Source organism: Lithobates pipiens, unplaced genomic scaffold (assembly GCF_037356315.1).
Source record: "Lithobates pipiens isolate NorthernLeopardFrog02 unplaced genomic scaffold, aLitPip1_a1.2 Scaffold_19, whole genome shotgun sequence".
NCBI lineage: Eukaryota > Metazoa > Chordata > Amphibia > Anura > Ranidae > Lithobates > Lithobates pipiens.
Genome location: NW_027507764.1, coordinates 282,231,002 through 282,253,826, shown reverse-complemented (window position 1 = coordinate 282,253,826; position 22,825 = coordinate 282,231,002). Strand labels below are relative to the sequence as shown.

General features: G+C 45.7%; 1 protein-coding gene and 1 pseudogene across 7 annotated transcripts in view; both read right to left on the bottom strand.

Annotated features, from left to right (window-relative positions):
* LOC143996726 (uncharacterized) overlaps positions 1-22,825 on the bottom strand; it is a 492,973-nt gene that overhangs the window by 73,749 nt on the left and 396,399 nt on the right. The gene's annotated exons all lie outside the window — the stretch shown is intronic.
* Positions 22,104-22,211, bottom strand: LOC143999721 (U2 spliceosomal RNA; annotated as a pseudogene).

The window sequence follows — 22,825 nt, the reverse complement described above, 5'->3', positions numbered from 1 at the left end:
ACCTCTATTATTACTGTTCAGGAAACCAAAGAAATTTTCCAACTCCAGAGTAGTTCCTTCCCATAGGAGGAGGACATCATCCATGTACCTGGCCCAAAACCGTAGATGTGGGTTTCGGTCCTTATAGATGATGTCCTCCTCCCATTTGGCCATAGATTAGCTAAGCAGGGGGCATATTTCGCCCCCATAGCCACGCCGCGTTGTTTGTAATACTGGTGATCGAACCAGAAATAATTATGATCTGCAGCATATTGCAGAAGATCAATAATGAAGGCCTGTTGTTTTCCAGAGAAAGTGGAGAGACCACTCAAATAATACTGTACCGCCGCTATTCCCAAATCATGTGGTATGATGGTATATAGCGATGTTACATCTGCAGTCACTAGTATAGTTTGACTATTCGGTTTTAATACTGATAGTGTATTGATCACTTGTCTTGTATCCTTAAGGTAAGATGGCATTTGCCGTACCAGTGGTTGCAGGAAAAAAAAATCAATGTACTTGCCCACCCGGGACGTTATGGAATCTATCCCACTAACTATTGGATGGCCCAGGGGGCAAGTAAGACTCTTATGGATCTTGGGCAAGCAATATAGGGTACGGTGCTATACCCCCCATGGCCTCAACATTGAGACAGATGTCAATACTTTTATTGACAACAGTTGAGACCTTGGGGGGCTGGCGGCCATATGGGCCCATTCAGATTAATGATGTAACATGTGTGTGAACTAGTGTTGAATTCCTGGTGAACTACAATTACAATGAATTCTTACCAAATTAGATATTTGGGTAAGAAGGGTTTTTTTCTTTTCGTTTTTGAATGGGGTGTTTTCATTTTACCTCGCCCTTCTCTTTTCCTTTTTTATGTTTTAATTATACATTTTTACATTTTTTTATTTTTATTTTCATTTTTTTGTTTAGGGATATTGGTCTTCTATGTGCGAATTAAATATGGCAGATAGAGACATAATCTAAAATGGTGATCAGTGTGTCCATGATTGGAGCTTGGTGAACCTATTAATGACCTCTCCTTATATTTCCTCTCTCACACACTTTTTTTTATACTAAGTGGGATGTAGTTTTATAATTTTTACAATATTGCATCAATTATGGTTTAGCATGCTAGCTGATAATAATGTGGATTATAATGCATCTATGGGCATATATATGCCACGCAAGATCGCTGGAGAAGGGTATAATTGCAGTCTCAAGAATGCCCACTTAGCGAATGGTGGAATGGGACGTCCGCCAGGAGTTCAGCACTGGGCGTTTACTTCCGCATGTGATTGTTTTTATATGGCGGTGTCTCAGCACAGTGACGAAACTGCGTAGGGAGGAGCGACGTGCTGACGTCACCACGTCTAATTGAGCCGGCCGGCTTGTTGATTTTAACACAGAGCTTATGAGAAAGAACATGTTTGTAAGTGCAATTCTTTATTTCATTTTAATAAATATTGTGTGCACGAATTACACTATGGAGGCATTCTTGTTTTCCACATGGGGGAGGAATATTGCCTAGAAAACTCCGGTACCATCTGTGACGTTTCTGTGTGAGCCACTCTCTAGATTCTTGAAGTGAACCCCTGTCTGCGGAAGGAATACATGCTTCTGTAGATCTCCTTAAAAAGAGATCTTATAAACTGGTAAGCGGCAGTGTGAATAGAGGTGGAGGATCTCTTTCTTGGAGCGGGCCATCACTTTTCGGGTGTATATTTGCTATGTGATGTCACAAGGAATAGACCATTAAGGATACAAACACATTTGGAGGACTATTCATATAGTTTATCTGATCAGATGTTTGGGAATTTACTTATATAGTTATTGTCTAATTTAGTAATCGTTTTGGGGACTGTCATTTCACGGATTGTTCATAACTTTATGTGCATATAATTTTTGTGTGGTAATTCATGTAAAAAATATTTTTTCAGCGCAGCCAAGGGGTTTGGAATAGTACACAACACATTACCATGCACCCCTCCCTATGGGAGACCCGGCATTATTCGCGAGTGTCTGAACAGTGTTTGCGGCATTTTGTTGGATTCCATTATTCCACCTTAAATCAGCTTTGTGTGGACCACTAGACTCACAATATGAGGTAGGGCCCTTTGGTTTTTGCTTTTCCTATTAACGCAGCCATAGATACACTTAAGATGCAATAAATATTTTCTGATATTTGATGTACTAATGGGTATTTCTTTCTTTGATTTCATTGCACAATTAAAGCTGTTAAAGTATAGGTCTTGATATTTAAAGAATCTTCACGTTCTTTCCTGAAGAAGCTTTATGGTAAAACATGTAGAAAACTTGAACGTGATTGTAGTAGACCACTGTCATTTATAGGATGTCTTGCATTCATCCTTGGCTATGAGTATACGGAATGTACTGTTTTTATCAATGTAATCCGTTCAATAAAAATTGTATATATTTTCTTTTTATATACAGTAGTTTTGTGTATTTTTGCACCTCAGAAGTCCTATATCGTCTATGGTCTTTCTTTTATCTAAAAACGGGATGTTGGTAACAAATTTTTGTTAACTTTAGCATCACTGACCACACAACTTACCATTTTTCTAGAAAAATATATTTTTAAATATGCTATTGACATGAAATTTTCACCACATCAGTAACAACCCATAGTATCCATACATACAAAGAAACCAAAACAAATAGGTTCAGAAATTAAGTTACGAGTAATAAAATGTTTAGGTATTTTAAATAGCCTTGCAGGAGGTAAATGTCTTTTTTGCATGTGTGCGCTGTAATATTTTATTGTTTTTTATTCCGTTTTTTTGATGGCTACATCATCTTTAATGGATCTTTTAGGTTCAATAAAATGTTATTGTTTGTTTTAACATGTATATAGAAAACAAAGGAGAGAAATAAAATAACAGAAACCGAAACCAGGTGCCTGGCAATAGGCCTATTGGTCTAATTCACCAACTTAGTGTTCATTTTTTGGGTAAACACAGACTCCAGACGCCCCAATGGGATCCTGCTGCGTCCAGCGGCCGAAGGAGAATATGGTCATTTGTCTAAGCAGTGAGGATTTTCAGAAACACGGAGACAATGTATTTTCAAGTCTCATGAGTGGTTGAAAAAAACGCGTTGGGAAATCAAAATACATACAGTTTCATGTGGTGGCTATAAGTAGCCCAGAAAGGAGAGTTAGAAAGGAAAGAAGTAGTAGTAAAGAGGGTGGAAAGCTGCCGGTGGAGAGGGGGGGGGGGGGGGGGTAAGGGAGGTGTGACAGCGAGTCTCGCTCCAAAGGTTTCATTGCTCCCTGGGTTTGAAAGCATGACCCAGGGAGTACAGAGTGTCTCAGGGAACATTTCCTGTTGAGAGTCTATTTTTCAGTTTGTCTGATGTAGAGCAATGCCTCCAAATACTCCAGAGGAAAGAGAATTTTGCATGTTTGCCAAATGCTTTAGCATGCATCTCCTCCATTATCATGATATTATTCATCTCTCCTACCCATTCTACAAGAGAAGGGGGGGGGGGGCGAGAGGGTGGTTTTCCAGTGTCTAGGTATTAGTTGCCGCCCTGCACAAAGGAAGAATTTTAGGAGGTTATTTTTTTGTGATTTGACAGTACCAGGTAATATGGAAGGGAGAGCAATAAAGGGTGAAGGTGCAAGCGGTTTGTAATATATTTCTGAGTAGATCTGGAAGATTTGAGTCCAAAATAGGCGGATTACGTCACAGTCCCACCAGATGTGCCTGTACATAACTTTAGTGGAGTTACATCTCCAGCAGATGTCAGGGGTTGAAGGATACATGATTTTGAGGTTGGTTGGCACTCGATACCACCTTGATACCAGTTTGTAGTTTTTTTCTTGGTTGTACCTCGAGATGGATGATTTAGGAGTAAAGAGATATGCTTTACCCCACTCCACCTCTGTTATGTCTCTCCCGAGTTCTTCCGACCAGGCTGTGGTGTACTTGGGTAAGATGTCATGGGTGTGGTCTAAGATAGTCTTGTAAATTAGTGATAGGCTGTGGCGGGGGGCTGCTGAAAGTGTACAGAGCTGTTCAAAGCTAGTCAGGGGCCTATGAACCTGTTTGGAGTCATGGAGTTTTTTACAATAGGATGTCAAGTGCAAACTTGTAAGCCATGTTATATTAGAGGTTGCGGAGGTTCGGTTCGAAGGTACCATTAGTATTGTTAACAAATTGTTGTGCTGTGGGCCAGGAGTCTCTGGTATAGTTATCTATTGTGTGGGTCGTGCTGATCTCTGGGAGGGCTGGGTTGTCGAATAAAGGAGTAAGGGGGCTTGGTTTGGAGGATAGCGAGTAGCTCTCCTTCCTTCGGTACCAGATTGTAAGAGCATCTCTGGTGAGAGGGGGATAACAGTAAGAGAGAGTTGTATGTCTGGTCATGGCTCCACAACAATGCCCGAAGGTCTGCTTTAGAAAGGTCTTGTTACACAAAGGTGGAGGCCCTAATCCAGCTGAATAAGCCGGGAGCCGTGCTGGATTAATTTACCTCGAATAACACGTTAAAGTGCTTCCCACTGCGTGAGATAATTAGTGTTGTCCTGTGTGTGGTCCACTACAAAGTGTTTGGTGGTTTGTATGATGTCTTGGGTGCATACTGTATCAGACAGTAAGTTGTCATTTAGTCTCCAGGTAGCTCTCCGCTTATGCGAGGGAATATTCCCTAGACTCAGGTCTAGGGAATATTCCCTAGTCAGACCACAGCATGTGCCCTATTGAGGTGGTGGGGGAGCAGTCAAGTAGATATTGTGAGGTAAATAGGTAGTCCAGTCTACTGTAGGAGGAGTGGGCATGTATAGTCTTTAGTGGCGGGGTGTAGTGTCCTCCAAACATCCACCAGAGACAGCTCGCCCAAGAGTGTTCGTATTTTGGTCAGGGAAGCGGGGGAGATTGAGGACTTACCAGTCGATGCATCGAGACGAGGTATGAGGGCGGGATTGAGATCACCTCCCAGGATCACATTGGTTGTGCTGAATCGTTTCAAGTGGGCGACCACCGAGGATAGGAATTTCTGCGGATCCTGGTTTGGAGAGTATATATATATTTTTTTTTTTTTTTTGCCACATCAGTGTTTCTATACCAGAGACTAGGTTCAGCTTGTCGCTCACTCGTGTCTCATTCTCAATTCCACATCATCGTGGCATATTTGGTTGTACAAATATTTAACTTAATGTAATCACATAAAAAATTTGTGTCGTTTAATTTAAATACAGAGGTAATAGAAGATCCCCTAGTGTTTGTGGACTACACCCCGTGACGATATCTATTGTCCTGGTACCTCATATCTAATACAAATTTCCCTCTCCCTACTCCCCTCCTCCACCCCCCCCCCCCCATCCCCAGCTCATAAGAAGACACACTTAAGCAATAAAATACATAATAAGAATAGGTAGTAGAAATGTACAAGCTAAGAAGCGCTTGTTCTATCCCAGTTACTTATAGGGGAATCCCTAGTCTTCCCAATCCAGAGCCCCATATCTTTTTGAACTCCTTACCATTACCCTGTTTAAAAAAGAAAACCCTTTCATTACCAATAGTTTTTCTTATATTGGCCAACCATATTTCTGGTAGTGGACTAGAGTATGCTTGCCAGTTCTGGGCAATTAACCTCCTTGCCTGAAAAAGGCATCTAGTAACTGGTGCAAATATATTTTTAGAGATCTTGTATCCCTCCGGTATAGCCAACAAGCAAGTCCTCACTGTTGCCTCTAATGTCAACCTGAAAATTTCATTCACATGATCTATAACTCGTGTCCAGTATCTAAAAAGTTTCGGGCACCTCCAGAACATATGAATGAAATCTCCAACCTGTCCGCATCTGGGGCACTGATCATTATCCCTCCATCCCATTTTAAACATTTTCCTGGGTGTATAATATACCCGGTGAAAAAAGAAGAGTTGAGAAGCTTTCTGTGCCGGAGAAATAGAAACCTTGGTTCCCTGTTCCATTATCCAATCCCAATCGGGTATGGACACTGGACCCACATCGCTCTCCCATTTCATTTTACTTTTAATCATACCGCTTCGATCTAACAATTTGTCCCCCAGCCTAGCGTATATAAACGTAATCAAGCCTTTGAGCGTATCTCGAGACATGATTTGAGATATCACGGGGACCTGGATCAACTGTATCTCCTGCGATCTAAATTGGGCCTGAATTGCGTGTCTGATCTGGAGATATTTGTAGAATGAGCGGTTTGATAGAGAGAATTCAGATCTTAGGTCAGAAAATGATCTAATAGCTGAACCCTGGACAATTTGCGCTAGCCTATGTATCCCTTGAGTTTCCCATTCCCTACATCTTTCAACTTTAAATAGCTCATCTAGGTTTCTATTGTCCCATAAGGGAGCCAACACGGATATCTTCTGATATCCTAATAAGGCCTTAACTGTTTTCCAGAGTTTAACGGCCTGAGTAGTTGTTGGGCAGTGCATATTAAATGAATTTGCCTCTAACGCCTCCACAAGCATATTGTGCGGACAGCCTAGCATTAATAGCCTGTGGCAGGGATTAACTTCACTTATTGCCCTTGCTCCAGCTAAGTGCTGTAGCTGGGCCGCTAAGTAATAAAGTCTAGGATATGGGATCGCCAACCCCCCTTCTTCCAACGGCAGCTGCAAGGTCCGTAAGCTAATCCTCGAGGGGCCCTTTTTCCATATAAGAAGTCTGAATAAGGATTCTATTTTCTTAAACCATCCTTCCCCAATCCATACTGGTGAGTTATGAAGGAAGTACAAAATTTGAGGGAGCCATACCATCTTGACCAGATTGCAGCGGCCCGCCATCGAGAGGCGACTCCAGATATCGGCCTTTTGTTTTAATTTTACTAGGAGAGGAGATAAATTATCTTCCAGGTAAGAATTTACGTCCCTAGTAATCCACACCCCTAAGTATTTAAACTTCTCAACCTGTTTCAAATTCAGAATATCCTGGGGAGCGCAAATGAACCCCGGTTCCAGCGGCAACAAAGCGGATTTATCCCAATTAATGGTCAGTCCTGATATGAGACCAAATTCTCTAATCATCTTCATTGCCGCTTTCACCGAGGCCTGAGCATCCCCCAGGAAAAGCAGAATGTCATCAGCAAATAATGCAATTTTTTCCTCTACCTGTCCTCTCCTAAATCCCTGTATATCAGGGCTAGCCCTAATAGCGATGGCTAATGGCTCCACTGCCAAAACAAACAATAAGGGGGAGAGAGGGCACCCCTGCCTCGTACCTCGTTCCAATAGAAAAGTCTCAGAAAGCTCATTATTAATTTTAAATTTCGCTCTTGGGTCTGTATAAAGCAGTTTTATCCATTTAAGGAAATTTGGTCCGAACCCAAATCTGATAAGCACTTTGAATAGATATTCCCATTCAAGGCTGTCGAATGCTTTGGCTGCATCCAGAGTCAAAACTGCTCTGGAGCCTCCATTATCTACTGGAATCTGGGCATTCAAAAACAGTCTACGGATATTGATACTAGTAGATCTATTCGGGATAAAACCCGATTGATCAGGGTGAATGAGCTTGTGGACAATTCTTTTTAGGCGTGTTGCGAGCACCTTTGCTAATATTTTAACATCCGACCCCAAAAGCGAGATCGGACGATATGAGGCAGGGTCCATTGGGTCTTTATCCTCTTTAGGAATCACCACTATCGTGGCTTCCAACATCGAGGAAGGCAAGGCTCCACACTGCAAGGACTGCTTCAATGTCTCCAATAATTGTGGGAGCAGGACCTCCCCGTATCTCTTATAGACCTCGGTTGGTAAACCATCGGGTCCTGGTGCCTTTGAGTTAGGCATCTCTGCCACCGCTCTTTGGAGTTCCTCCATAGTAATTGGGGCCTCCAAAACTGCTAAGTCTTCTGCTATTATTGTTGGCATATTCAGATTCCCCAAAAAGGCCGCCATAGCCCCCCCTTCACTTCCCCCTTGGGATTTATATAGTGAGCTATAGTAATGATAAAATATGTTATTGATAATGGATGGTTCAGAGGTAATCTCTCCCTCTAGGGTTCTAATTGATATTACCGCTGAGGGTGCCGTATTTACTTTAACCAAGAGTGACAGCATTCGCCCCACTCTTTCTCCCTCCCCGAAATGTACTTGCTTCTGCAGTATACGTCTATTGTCCACCTTATACCTAATAATTGTCTTAAATTCTTGCTGTTTATCCAGCCAAGCCTTCTGTGTAGTAGGATTCGGATTCATAATATACTGTCTTTCTGTCTCTAATACCGCCTCGGTAGCTTCCTCTTCCTGTTTTTTCATCTCGGCCCTGCTTCTAGCGATTTGCTGAATAAAAAGACCTCTTAAAAAGGCCTTTAGAGAGTCCCAGATGACCCCCACTGATGCTGTACCCATATTAACATCAATGAACTCCTTTAACATGGTTGTCACCCGATCTGTATCCTTCATTAATTCCAACCATACGGGGTCCATTTTTCATTGGCCAGAATATTGTTTCTTACCTACACAAAGTGTCAATATTAGAGGGGAATGGTCCGAGACTCCTCTCGGGCCATATTCTACCTCATCCACTCGTAACATCGCACTGTTATTAGCCAGAGCCATATCAAGTCTTGATAATGTAGAGAAAGTTGCGGAGTAACAGGAGTATTGTCGCTCCCCCGGGTACCGAGTGCCCCATGCATCGCATAGGCCAGCTTCAAGTAGGAAACGAGCTAACCTCGTTTCATCTTTCACCGTTGGTGTTTTTCCAGTTGGGAACCTATCCAAGGATTTATCCAAGACTTCATTAAAGTCCCCTACTGCTATCACCGGGATATCAGGTTTATCTATTACAAAGGCTAATAGCTTGTATAAAATCTCCAATTTAGATGGAGGAGGGACGTATATGTTGGCTATCACGTAGGGATTACTTTCAATTTGACAATATAAAAAAATATACCTACCCTCTACATCTATACAGCTATTATAGCAAGAGAAACGAACCGCCCTGTCAACAAGGATGCTAACCCCCCTTGCATAGGTTGAGAATATGGAATGGAACTGGGTCTGGAATTTCCGACCTTGTAGGCACCGAATCGTATCGCCCGTTAAGTGGGTCTCCTGGAGGCATAATAATCCGGGTCCTTTACCCTCTAAAGCTGACAAAACCACTTTTCTTTTGGTCGGATCTCCCAGGCCCCGCACATTCCACGATACTATCCTAATTCTTTTCCCCTGCATCACTGCTTAATAACCTAAAAATTGGGCAGTTTTGAAAATAGCAGAAAAAACGGTGAAGAAAGTGTATGAATACATTAATGCCGAAAAAAAAAAAGGGAAAAAAGAAGACCTTCCCCTTTTCTTCCCCACACATTGGGTGGTTTTAACCAAGAAAAACAAAAAGAAAAAAAAGAAAGAAAAAAGTGAAGAAATATACAAATATAGTAATACCAAAAAAATTCTTCCCTTCCCTTTTTCCCCTCAGCTTTACATACGTGTATCCTATATACTACATAATATTTTCTCACTTCCCCCTCTAAATAGTGCATCTCAAAATTTGTGTATCCTTGTATTATTTTTATTGCTCTTCCCTTTCCCCACCTTCCCATCCCATCTCTCCCTCCTCCCCTTTTACCAAACCCCCTCTCCCACCACCCCCCCCCCCTCGCCCCATAGGGCTACCCCCTAGGGGTATATTTGTGGCCTTCTCACAACACTCCCACCACTCACCCATACCAATCCTACTGGGTGCTTTCACCCAAAATCTACCCCCGCTCATGGGGACCCTTTGTCCCCCACTACAAATACTTAATTACACTCCACACACCCTTATTACTCAGCCCCTGCCCCCACCTACATTGTGCACTATATCAAATACAGCAAACTGTAACCAGCATACCCCCTGTTCCTACCTACCCCCCCAAAATGTGTACCCCTAAATCCCTTGAAATCCACCTAGCTGCCCTGCAGTGTGCGTTTATAAATCCTTTTTAGTTTCAGCTAACCATTGGGATGCTTCTCCTGGCGTATTAAAAAAACCCGTTTTTCCTAATGCAGTCACCCTTAAGCGTGCAGGATAGAGGAGCGCATAATCTAACTTGTATTTAACCATTTCTCGTTTAACTGGTATGAATTCGGCTCTTCTTTTCTGGAGGTCAGGGGAAAAGTCAGGATACAAAGAGACCCTAGCTCCCTTAAATCTAATATCTCCCCTTATTCTGGCCTGTCGCAATAGGGACACTTTATCCTGATAGTTAAGGATCTTAAGCATTATAGGCCTAGGGCGCTCCCCCATATGGCGAATTTTTACCGGGGTACGATGTGCCCGTTCTATTGCAAACGTTGGGGTAAATGTTGCCGCCCCAAAAGAATCTCGGAACCACCCTTCAAGAAAACCTATCAAATTAGTCCCCTCACAGTGTTCAGGGAGGCCTAACACCCTAATATTGTTTCTTCGATTCCTATTCTCCATCTCATCAAGTTTATCCGCTTGTGTAGTAACAATTTTTTTAAGTGAATCAATTTCCAGCCTTACAGGCCTCAGCTCATCCTCCATCGCACCCACTCGTTCCTCAAGCTCAGTGGTTCTTAGGATAGTCCTATTCAATTCCTGCCTCATAGACAATAGTTCCTCCTTTATATATCTTAACTGTTCCTGAAAACTGGATATCGAGTCTTTACAATCCTTAATTGCATTCAGAATGGCTCTTAATGTAGGTTCCTCCTCCTGGTTGTCTGCCATCGATACCTGAGAACTACTTAGCGTTGTTTCCAGATTTATTGTTGCTAATGCGGATTTGCCTCCTCCCCCTCCCTTGTTACCCCCCAGTTTAGCAGCTGTTACGGTGGGATTGGTCAGAGACTGGCCTTGGCTCCTTCTGTCAGCAGCAGAATTTTTGGTGTCTTTATTGTGTAGATTTGCCTGCTGAGAACTTAAATTGCTGGGTGAGGTTGGGCCAGAATGAGCGTATCGCTCCAACTTCGCCGCTGCTGACATTGCCGCCATTTGATTGGTTTTGTCCTTAGCGGCACGGGTGATTTGTTGACCCTCTGCAGGTGTTTGCTCCTCGGGGGATCTTTTTCTTGACATTCTTAAATTAGATGACCACGTACAAACCCACCTTGCGGGTGATCAAGCCCCACTATCAGCTAATGAAGCCGGAAGAATATATCGCGAGAAAAAATAAAAAAAAATATAAAAAAAAACTGTAACGTCTCTCCTTGTGTAGATTAGTCCCACTCACCCAACACAAAGAGGGCAATACTGATTTACCTCTGACCTCCAGCCCCAGCAATAGGCCTGCCGCAACAGATTCACTACTATAGCAACATGTTTGTATTTGTGTAAATCAGCATATGTACAAAATACAGCAGTTCCAGTCAGTAGTTCACTTCAAATTAAGAGCAAAAGGAAGGAAGGACACTTATCTTAGTTGCTGGTTGCTGGTTCACAGCGTTCCATAAATCCATCCAGGTCATCCAAATCTTCCTCTCTCCTCCTCAGAAGACTAAGCAGGCAGCACTATTGTTATGGACTATTCTCCAGTGCCACTCATCTCATCAGCCGCTCTGACAGCTAGTCTGGGATGGAGGCAAAGAGCGGCAAGCAAAAATGGGAGAGCGGGGGAGAGGGAACTCTACACCAGAGTCTCCTCTCGTCTTCACAGCGCACGCTGGCCAGCCCGCCGCCCAAGACCTAAGGTACCGGACACGCCACACGTGTCCGCTCACCAAGCTCGTGCGGGGGGAGAGGCGGTACAGCTCCGCGGGAACCCAAGAGCCGCTCGAGATCTCGCGAGATCCCCAGCGAGACTCTCAGCCCCCTGCTCCGACAGCTCGCCAACCGCACACAAGCAACAACAGTCCCTGTGCTCAAGCTACTATCAGAGGAGATTAAGGATAAGGATAGCAAAGCACAGCAGCTCAGTCTAATACAATCAATTGATATGTGCCTGAGCATAAGCGCATAGGAGCCATGACAGCACAGTATATTAAGAAGCCATTAGGCAGCGTCAGGCAGTCTGGGGAGGATCAGAGCGGGGATATCAGAGCAGACAAGGTAACGAAGGGCAGAGCAACACCATGCTCTCACTCCTCACACGTACTCACACCCACCAACATCCGGCCACACCCCCTCCCTAGCTAGGATATCCCTCGGAGAGTATATATATTAACCACAGTATAGATCATGTTCATATATCACAAGTTAAGAAAGTGATATCTTCCTAGTGGGTCTATATTGGTGTTCAGGACATCTGGTGTGAATGAGGCGTGGAACACGATGGAGACCCCCTTAGATCTTGTAGTGGGATTAGTACTATGAAACCAGGTTGGGTGGGTAGGGAGAAAGGGCAGAGATATCAAAATATCAAAAGTTTCAAAAATAACCAAAACCGGGGTCTCTCACATTAAGTAGGTGTCAGGTCTCTGTTGACAATGAGGGAACCCGTTAGCAAGGTAGAACACTTTTGCTGTCTGCTTAGGGTCCCAACAAAACTGTGTAGAGTGGCTACTCCATTGGTCTGCTGCCTTTGGATAAAGAAAAAGTTAGTCAGGATTTGTTGATAAAAAGTTCATCCATCTGTCACTTTGGAGGCTTCCGATTTAGATCGTTTGTTCTTTTTAGCTTGTTTCTGCCAGCCTTTGGTTGTCCGAAATCCTGGAGTCGCAGAGTGGAGTGGCCAATCAGGTATAGGGATCTGTGGTAGCTCAAAAGTCCCAAGGAACTTTGGGAGGTCTCCCAGTGTGCGGAATGTCGCTGACTTTCCCTCATGGGATACAGAGGGGTTGAACGGGAAACCCCTAGCGATATTTAATTTGTTTTGCTTTAAGGGCTCCCATGAGAGGTTTGTCCAAGGCAAGTTTAGAGATGTCCGGTAGACATGTGCATTCGTTTTCGTCCGAATGCATTTTCGTCCGAATTTCAGCTATTTTCGTTTTGACAAACGATAACGAAAGCACAGAATCCGAAAAACGAAAGATCCGACATAAATAAATGCTTTATTTTCGTTTTCATTGTTACAACAGTTCGATATAGAATAGGAGATTCGACATGACTCTGACAATAACAATCTGTCTATAGAACCTGTGGTCGAATGTGCCTAACCTTACCTCTATTAGTCCAAGATTATATAGAGAAAATATTCGACAGAGAAAAAATATTTGACAGAGAGAAAAGATTCTGCAAGTTACTGTCCTAAAAAGTGTTTGGGGACCTGCCCCAATGGACATGTATCAATGCAAAAAAAAGTTTTAAAAACTGCCGTTTTTTCGGGAGCAGTGATTTTAATAATGATTAAAGTGAAACAATAAAAGTGTAATATTCCTTTAAATTTCATAGGGGGGGGGGGGTGTCTATAGTATGCCTGTGAAGGGGCTCATGTTACTGGTGCTTAGAACTGTCCCTGCACAAAGTGTCATTTATGCAGGAAAAAAAATCCTTTAAAATCACTCGCAGCTATTATGAATTGTCGGCTCCATAATACAGAGAACACTCATTGAAAGTCATTGATAAAAAAATAAATAAATAAAAAAGCGTGGGGGTCCCCCAAATTCAATTACCAGGCCCTTCAGGTCTGGTATGGATATTAAGGGGAACCCTGCCTCAAATTTAAGAAAAAATTTGACGTGGGGTTCCCCCTAAATATCCATAACCAGACCCTTCAGGTCTGGTATGGATATTAAGGGGAACCCCGCGTTAAATTAAAAAAAATTGACATGGGGGTCCCCCTAAAAATCCATATCAGACCCTTTATCCGAGCACGCAACTTGGCAGGCCGCAGGAAAAGAGGGGGGACGAGAGAGCGGCCCCCCTCCCTCCTGAACCGTACCAGGCCACATGCCCTCAACATTGGGAGGATGCTTTGGGGGTCTGTGACCCCTCAAAGCACCTTGTCCCCATGTTGATGAGGACAAGGGCCTCATCCCCACAACCGTGGCCGGTGGTTGTGGGGGTCTGCGGGCGGGGGGATTATCAGAATCTGGAAGCCCCCCTCTAACAAGGGGACCCCAGATCCCGCCCTCCCCTGTTTGAAATGGTAAGGGGGTACAAAAGTACCCCTACCATTTCACAAAGAAAGTGTAAAAAATAGTTAAATAAGACAAACACACTTTTGAAAAATTCCTTTATTAAAAATAAAAAATAAATAAAAAAAAGATTCCAGCGGTGCTAATCCACTCTTGCTATCCAGCGACGGACGGTCACCTCTCCAACGATGGCTCATCTCATCCAGCGCAGCAAATCCATCCTTCCACAGGCAGGTTTCCGTTACATCAGAGGGGGGCGGGGTCACCCATACCTCACAGGGAACCCCGGGTTTCCCCTTGCGTCAGAGGGGGGCGGGGTCAAGTGACGGGTGGCCCCGCCCTCAGTATATAAGAAACGTCAGACTGCCGGAATCCCTGAAGTGTCTCCTCCGTGGAGACAGAAGGAGGATGGATTCGCTGCGCTGGATGAGATGAGCCATCGCTGGAGAGATGATCGTCCGTCGCTGGATAGCAAGAGTGGATTACCACCGCTGGAATCTTTTTTTTTAATTTTTTTTATTTTTAATAAAGGAATTTTTCAAAAGTGTGTTTGTCTTATTTAACAATTTTTTACACTTTCTTTGTGAAATGGTAGGGGTACTTTTGTACCCCCTTACCATTTCAAACAGGGGGGGGACGGGATCTGGGGGTCCCCTTGTTAAAGGGGGCTTCCAGATTCTGATAAGCCCCCTGCCCGCAGACCCCCACAACCACCGGCCAGGGTTGTGGGGATGAGGCCCTTGTCCTCATCAACATGGGGACAAGGTGCTTTGAGGGGTCACAGACCCCCAAAGCATCCTCCCAATGTTGAGGGCATGTGGCCTGGTAGATTCAGGAGGGAGGGGGGGCCGCTCTCTCGTCCCCCCTCTTTTCCTGCGGCCTGCCAGGCTGAGTGCTCTGATAAAGGGTCTGGTATGGATTTTTAGGGGGGCCCCCACGTCAATTTTTTTTTTAATTTGACGTGGGGTTCCCCTTAATATCCATACCAGACTTGAAGGGTCTGGTTATGGATATTTAGGGGGAACCCCACGTCAAATTTTTTCTTAAATTTGAGGCAGGGTTCCCCTTAATATCCATACCAGACCTGAAGGGCCTGGTAATTGAATTTGGGGGACCCTCACGCTTTTTTTTTAAATTTTTTTTTTATCAATGACTTTCAATGAGTGTTCTCTGTATTACGGAACCGACAATTCATAATAGCTGCGAGTGATTTTAAAGGACTTTTTTTCCTGCATAAATGACACTTTGTGCAGGAACAGTTCTAAGCACCAGAAACATGCGCCCCTTCACAGGCATACTATAGACACCCCCCCCCCCCCACGAAATTTAAAGGAATATTACACTTTTATTGTTTCACTTTAATCATTATTAAAATCACTGCTCCCGAAAAAACGGCCGTTTTTAAAACTTTTTTTGCATTGATACGTCCCCTGGGGCAGGACCCGGGTCCCAAAACACTTTTTAGGACAGTAACTTGCAAATTAGTCTTTAAAATTAGCACTTCAGATTTTGAACGTTTGAGTCCCATAGACTTTAATAGGGGTTCTAAAGTAGGCTATATAATAGCTCCGTCGAATCTTCTTTATACATTCGACAGACACCATAAGCCTTCAAAGACAGATTCGACCGTAATTCATGTGGATTTTCGGACGAATGCAATTTTTGAACGAAAAACAAAATAAATAAAAACGAATTTCGGGAGTAACTAAATAAATTAAGTTTTCGGACGAAAACGAAATTCCGAAACAAAATATTTTACTCTGCACATGTCTAATGTCCGGGAGTAAAGATATTTGACTGCCGTTGAAATATATGGCTTCCGGAGCATGTGCTGCTCACATTATGGCAACTTTAATCACATAGAAATGTACCCTGCAAATGACATCTCTGGGGTGTTCCTGGTTTGGGTTTCTGGGGCCTAAAGCTCTGTGAACATCTTTATCCTTCTGGAGCAGGTCATTGAATATGGCGCCGACTGCTGCGGCCAGGTCTTTAGTTTCCACCGATTCTAGGAGGCCGCGGATGCGTATGTTCGTACGTCTGGCCCTGTTTTCCTGGTCATCTTGGTGGTACATTAATTGCTGGATTTGTACAGTGTGCTCATGCAAGATGACCTCTTGGGACTGTAGTGTGGAGACAGTCTCCTCTACAGTGTGTTCCACATCCTCCAGCCTGCTTGTAACATCCCTGTGTAGCTCTGTGATTTCTTGCTTGTAAGAGCGCTCAAGTCTCTGTACACAGGCTTAAAAACTTGTCTGGTCAGTAGGGCCTTAATGTAAGCCTCCATGTCCCATCTTTCAAAGGACCCGTACGATTCTGGGAGTGACAAGCAGAGTGAACTGAGCCGTTTTCAGAGTCTGCTGGGGATCTGGCACGCTGTCTAGTTTTCATATGGGGAGTGGAGCTCTGAGAAGCAGCTCCCTGTGAGGCTGCATGTGTGCCTGAAGAGCGGGGTTGGCGTCATCGTGGATGGGGGGGTGGGGTGCGTGCTGAGTCTGCCCCAAACTGGTAAAAAAAACGGTCAATGTCCACCTCAGTGTGTGGTGGCCTTTCAACCCCACCTCTCCTCCCCATTACCGACCTGTTTGCCTTGTCTGTGAAGCGCTGAGAGCTGTGAGAAGCCTGGTGTGTGCGTGAGCTCAGGAGAAGACGTCCTACTGCTCCGTGCGCTTGACCACGCCCCCGTTAATGCATCTTTTCGAGCGTGCCCCCCAAATATCTTGTCTATTGTATGGATTCTGACCAAATCCTTTTCGGCAGGAGCACCCCACTCCATCATTGCCTCTCATTAGGGTCCACCTGTGTCATAGGTGGAGTCCTTTATTTCTCCCATATAGAGAAGTATGATCTCCCCATTCTATGGATAGCGTAGGACCCACTATGGGGTACTTGGTCGCAGTAAGTGGGCTTAAGCACCATATAGCAATATAGTGTGACCAAATCCCCATATATTTTTTTTAAATGATTAGGTGTTTTAAATAGTCTTGCAGGAGGTAAATGTATTTTTTTGCACGTGTGCACTGTAATATTTTGGCTGCACCATCTTTTTTTTTTTTTTTACAAAAGTTTTATTTGGAAGTTCAAAAGTACAGTTTCAATATAACAAAGGAAGTCGCAAACAATATAAAGTATATAGGTTATAGAGTAAATGGTATCGAAAATCTTGGGAGTATATTGGTAAAAAGAAGATGCAGTATACATAACAAAAGAACATCTTAGTGTTTAGCTAAAGAATTGGAGCAGTATAAAATATAATAGTTGGATGTACAACTTGATCTCTAATGGATGGTTTGTACATGTAGATAATTATAGTAGGCTCCAAGAAATAGGATTTTTGTACTCGCCGTAAAATCCTTTTCTCAGTAATTCATGACCGATGCAATTACATGGGTTGTATGCCTGCCATTAGGAGAACTAGGCAAAATTGTTACACAATACACAGAACTTTTAGTCATGCCCCAGGGGGGTGGACCCTGTGCTATCAACCCTCTCCACTGCTCCCAGAAGATTCAGTACGTCAACAGGCAGTATAACGTAGAGAAAAGGAGGGGTGGGTGCTGTGTCGCTTGGTGAATTACAGAGAAAAGGATTTTACGGTGAGTACAAAAATCCTATTTTCTCTTATATTCACTGACCGACACAGCTCCTCTCTGTTACTAAATGGGACGTCCCCAAGCAGTGCCAAACAAGGGGTGGGAAAAAACAGCATATAAACTTCATCCATCATGGCAAGTGGGAACTAGTGAAACTAAACCCACAAAAAAAACAGCTGTGTGTGGAAAAACTCCACCATATAACCGGGTATCCCCAACAGGAGCGATCCCCAAGACCGCAACATTGCGGAAGTAATGCAACAGTGCATTAACAAAACAGTACTAAGTTTTTATCGAAAAACCAGGAAAAAACTCAATTGCAACTACAAAAACAAAACAAGCATCAGCCGATGCACTGACATCTACCTTGTAGAACTTGGTAAACGTATGGACAGACGACCAGGTCGCCGCCTTACACACCTGAGCGACAGACGCTTGGTGTCGGAAGGCCCAAGACGTTCCGATTGCTCTTGTAGAGTGGGCCGTGACTGGAAAGGGGGGGCACCTGCCCCTTCAAAGCGTAGGCTTGGACTACAATCTGTCTGATCCACCTGGAAATGGTGGCCGATGAGACTGCCATGCCTTTCTTAGAACAAACAGTGAGTGACTTCCGAAAGGGAGCTGTGGCAGACAAGTACACCTTCAGAGCCCTAACCACATCGAGAGCGTGAAGGGCTACCTCCTTGGGGTGCTTCAGCTTAGGACACAACAATGGTAATACAATGTCCTCATTGAAATGAAAACCCGAAACCACCTTTGGTAGAAAGCACGGTTGCGGACGCAACACCACCTTATCCCTGTGGATAACCAGATGAGACCTTGCAGGACAAGGCTGCCAATTCTGAAACCGTCCTGGCCGATGTGATGGCCACTAGAAAGACCACCTTCTGTGAAAGGGTCAACAAGGGAATCTCCCTGATATTCTCAAACGGCGGCTTCTGAAGCGCCGACAACACCAGGTTTAAATCCCATGGGGGTAACAGAGGATGCACCGGAGGGACTACATGTACCCCATGAACAAAGGTACTCACTGAGTGAGACGCCAAGGGTCACTGAAAAAAAAGACAGCCAGGGCTGAAATCTGCCCCTTAATGGTGCTAAACGCCAATTTCTGGTCCACCCCATGCTGAAGAAACAGCAGGATCCTCGATATAGAAAAGGAGCGCGGATGCCACCCTTTCTCCTCACACATGGAGATGTAGGCCTTCCAGGTACGATGGTATATCTTCCGTGAAGAAGATTTCCGCGCCCTCAGCATAGTTGGAATCACAGAGTCCGACAGACCCCGGTTCCTCAGCACATGGCTTCAATAGCCATGCCGTTAAAGCCAGCGATGGTAAAACAGGTAAAGCAGGGTGAAAGATTGGACCTTGAGATAGGAGGTCCTCCCGCAGTGGCAGTCGCCAGGGAGCGTCTGCCACCAGACGCACCAGGTCTGCGTACCAAGGCCGCTGAGGCCAATCTGGGGCAACCAGGATTACTGGAATCCCCTCAGCTTCCACTCTGCGAAGTAGACTTGGCAACAGTTTTAGTGGAGGAAAGGCGTATATCAGCTGGTACTGATCCCACTGAGCCACCAGCACGTCTGAAGCGTCTGCACACGGATCTCTTGTCCTGGACAGGAATCTCGGCTCCTTCCGATTGAGACGGGAGGCCAAGAGATCCACATCTGGCGTGCCCCACTTCAGGCACAGCAGCTGGAATATCTCCGGATGCAACGCCCATTCTCCTGGGTCCAGCATCTGACGACTCAGATAGTCCGCCTGCCAATTTTCCACCCCCGGGATGTAAATGGCTGACAGGGCCGGAACGTGTCGCTCTGCCCACCGAAGTATGTGAATGACCTCCCGAGCAGCGGCTGAGCTTCTTGTTCCCCCTTGGTGATTTATGTACGCCACAGCCGTGGCGTTGTCTGACTGTATCCTGGGCGGACGCCCTTGAAGACACGTCGTGTGGAGGCACAGCCTGATCTCTCTCAATTTGAGCAGATTGATCGGTAACTTGGATTCCTCTGTCGACCAACTGAATCCCCATCACTCCACCCTAGCTGGACAGACTGGCGTCCGTAGATATCACCGTCAAGTTCAGAGGAAGAAACGATTTTCCAGACTGAATCCCCACGGACCTCAACCCCCAGATCAGGGAATCCCTGACTGGTTGGCTCACCTGGATCTGCCGATCCAGGGACAACGGAGATTTGTCCCATTTTGTCAATATCTCCTTCTGCAGGACTCTGGCGTGGAACTGGGCATAAGGTACTGCCTCGAAGGAGGCCACCATGAGTCCCAGCACTCGCATGCAAAAGCGGAGCGACGACCACTTGCGGTTCAACAGGAGATTGACCGAAGACCTGAGAGTCAGCAATTTGTCAGAGGGGAGAAAAACCCTCGCTTCCCTGGAGTCCAACAGCAACCCCAGGTACTCCAGACGCTGAGGTGGTGCAACCACCAACTTCTTTAGGTTCAATCAACAGCCACCCAAATTCTTGCGAGGTCTGCATGGTGATCGCCACATCCTCCTCTAATTCTGAGGCGGAAGATGCTCTCAGAAGGAGATCGTCTAGGTAACCCACGATTGCGATCACACGCTGCCTCAGCAATGCCAATATTGGAGCCAGTACTTTGGTAAAGACTCGGGGGGCTGATGCCAGGCCAAAAGGAAGAGCCACAAACTGGTAGTGGGCTTCCCCTACTGCCAAACGCAGAAATTTTTGATGCTGAAGGCAAATGGGTATGTGCAGGTAAGCATCCTGGATGTCCAAGGACGCCAGGAAGTCCCCTTGATGGAATGCAGCGACTACTGAGCGAACTGATTCCATTCTGAACCTCTGCACCTTTACAAAGTGATTGAGGGCTTTTAAGTCCACGATTGGACGTACCCCTTCCTTCTTGGGAACCACAAACAGATTTGAGTAGAACCCCTGTAAGCGTTCCGATTCCGGTACAATCACCCCCTGATTCAGCAAGTCCCTTACCGACCCTAACAGGGCCTCCCGGCAAACCGGGGACATGGGTATGCTGGAGGGGAAGAATCTGTTTGGCGCCCAAGAGAGAAACCATCTTGTAGCCTGTGGAAATCAGATCGCAGACCCATTGGTCGGATAACCGGGAGATCCACCAGGCTGAAAACTCCCGAAGATGACCCCCCACCCGATAAGTGGGAGGGGCAAACCTTCATGTGATAGCACTTTTGGTCGCAGGCTTGTTAGGCTTGTGGTTCCAGGGACGCTTCTGACCGTCCGTGGGTGTCCTGTTGGGCTGGGGGCGTTTTGCCGAAGCACCAGGCGGACGAAAAAGCAGATCGTGAGCGAGAAAAAGAGGGCCCTTGGCTGCGGTGAGGCTCCTTAACCTTCCCGGCCTGTGGGAGTAGTGTACTCTTACCACCAGTGGAATTCTTAATAATGTCATCCAACGAGGCTCCAAAGAGCCGCTCGCCAAGAAAGGGAAGCTCCGTCAGGGCTTTCTTGGGTGCCTGGTCAGCAGACCAGCATTTTAGCCAAATTAGGCGCCTCAGCACCACAGCTGACACTGAAGCCTTGGATAACAGCGGGAGAGTATCCAGGGCCGTGTCACAAACATACTGAAGGCCTTGCACTAGTTGGTCTGCTAGCTCCACGCAGACAGGGGAGGCTTTCTGCTCTCCCAATTCACGGTGCAAAAGTTATACCCACGCAGTCAGTGTCTGCGACACCAGTGCGGATGCCAGTAGAGGTCGCACGGCTGACCCCACAACCGTAAACAAGAAACGAGCCACCGCCTCAGCCTTCCCCCCTCATGGAGATTGGACCAAGCCAGAAGGCCTATGTCCGCTCTCCCACAAGACGTTCAGGATTGGTCCGAGGACCGACACCCTACTTATCAAACGTGAAGTGACACACAGTGACAAACACACACAGATAAAATAAATAAAAAGTGGGGAAGGGATAGTGAAGAGGAGAGTGAAAAGTGACCATTGTGCAATACAATGGCCGGCCCTCCGGCCAGGAATCAAAAATTCCTCTGGTCCTAGCCAAAAGGCCGGGCCCTAGAGGCAGGTGTAAAAAAAGCGTGTAATGGTGACGTGACCTAGGTGCCTAAATCAAAGTGCTGACGCACAGTGAAAGAAGGCACCCCTGGACTGCCACTCCAGGGGCACATCACCATGGGCTTTCCAACAAAAGCATCCCCGACAGCCCAGCCCAGACCACGACAGCCCCCACCACAGCCAGAAAGGCATGGAGATCAGCGAGCTTAGTGAGACCCTTTGCCATCAGGTCCCACCCTCACTCCCGTCACTCCTACCTAATTATATTCGAAAGGTACCGGCCGCCCCTCTGCTGGAACAGAAGAGCTAAGCGTTCCCTCCCGAAAAACTGACTGGGGCTAAAGCTGCCACAATCCAAGCCGGTCTGCCAGGGTCCCCTCCCCTGGCGCCGACCAGTGGTTCTCCGCCCTCACCAGGGGCATCCTTCCAGATGGCTCAGACTCGACCATACATCGGCCCCCAGTTTACTGTCGGGCGGCACGATGTGGCCCCTACCGAAACCATCCTTCGGGATGCAAATTACACCATCGGAGAGCGCCGCCCAAACCCTCTCAAATAGGGATGGACCAGCGCCTCCTTTGGCAACTGATAAGAACAGATACTACACTTGATCTTAGCCAAAAGGCCGAGAAGCGATAACTCACAGAACCCAACTTAACTCGGACGAGAGCTACTGACCTTGCTACGGTCATGGAGTTTGCTACAGGGGACGCCTCCCTACTGAAGGCACCACCTGATCCTCCTACAAGCCAGGGAGAGGAAATATTCCACACTGCTATCACCTGACACCCACGACGGCCATCGCCAAATCAACCTAAACCTCGCCACCCTAATTCTTCTGTCTCTAGGATACCAACTTTCTACCGTTGTGGTAACAGTTCTCACAGTGCACCTGCTTGCAATTTCAAGGATGTCATTTGTTTTCTTTGTGGAAAGACTGGCCATATTGGGCGTGTTTACCGTAGCTCACACTGCCACAAAAGGTAGATGTAAACAGACATTTCATGTGGATACTGACAAGAACGGCTTCAGCTCTGATGAGACCTGTGTCCAGTATGTTGGACTGTTTCGGGTAGCTGGGAACACTCCTACGCTAAAAATGGATGTCACACTCAATGGCTGTCCTCTCTCCATGGATGTTGATACAGGGGCGGCTGTGTCCGTCATTTCATGGACTGATTTAAAGGCATCGGGTCTGTCCCTACCGCTCCCACCTACAAATCTCACAATACAAACCTACAGCAAGGAACT